Consider the following 1,062-nt stretch of genomic DNA (forward strand, 5'->3'; position numbering starts at 1 on the left):
TGTAATAAAAATTAAATTAACACTTAAAATAAACTAAAAATTATTATTATTATTATTATTATTATTATTATTATTATTATAAAATGATGCTAGAAGGAGGGCTTGATTATAAAATAAATTGGCATAAGTTTTCATATAGATTATGACACAAGTGAATATTGTAATAAAGTTTAATTCAAACTAATTGCAAGAACAAAGAACACTAGGTTGGATCAACATATAGATTGTCGAATAGCCTTTACAAAAAAAAAAAAAAACTAACTAACTAAAGCTACAAGGGGAATAACCAATTGGACATGGACTATGAAAACAAATAAATTCATACTAATGTACATATTAATTATAAAATAAATTGACACAAGTTTGCATACAGATTATAAAACAAATCAACATTGCCCAAACATTATTGTAATAATTAATTAAAACAAATATTGTATAAAAAATAAATTAACACTAATAAACTGAAAAATTAATATTATTACATTAAAATAACGCTAGAAGGAGGGCTTGAACCTCCGACCTTGTGGTTAACAGCCACACGCTCTAACCAACTGAGCTATTCCAGCTGTTGATATTTTTAGAATCTTTTTATTATATCAAAGATCTTTCAAAGTACTAATCATTTTTATGAATAATTGGGTTTTTATGTATATAAAAGACTAATATTCTATTAGTCTATGGTTCAGAAAAATTGACTATCTGATGCATTATTGTAAATTTTCATTGACACAATGTGATGATACTACATCCTAAAATTAGAGGTGTTATCGTCGTTTATAAGATTTGGGCTTAGAAATACACGATAACACTAGTGAGATATTAGTTCCTAAATGAAAAAATGGTTAGTATACCTAAAAAGACATTCGGATCTTAGCATAGCTGACAAACCAAAGGAACGATAGGCGCACTACGGGTGCAATAAGTGAAATCAAACTCAGAATACTGAAATAGGAAGGATCGATGGGATTAAATTTGGAGGTTACCTTTGGTTTCCGAAGAAAAGGCGAAAAAGAGGAGGAACGCGACTACTCCACCACCTCGTACCAAGAGGAAACTCGCAAC

General features: G+C 28.7%; 1 non-coding gene across 1 annotated transcript; it reads right to left on the reverse strand.

Annotated features, from left to right (window-relative positions):
- Positions 1-492: 492 nt before the first annotated feature.
- Positions 493-566, reverse strand: TRNAN-GUU (transfer RNA asparagine (anticodon GUU)). Its single transcript has one exon. It is a non-coding gene; the product is annotated as a tRNA-Asn (tRNA).
- Between the last annotated feature and the right edge of the window lie 496 nt (positions 567-1,062).

The sequence above is a fragment of the Musa acuminata genome, chromosome BXJ2-1 (assembly GCF_036884655.1).
Source record: "Musa acuminata AAA Group cultivar baxijiao chromosome BXJ2-1, Cavendish_Baxijiao_AAA, whole genome shotgun sequence".
NCBI lineage: Eukaryota > Viridiplantae > Streptophyta > Magnoliopsida > Zingiberales > Musaceae > Musa > Musa acuminata.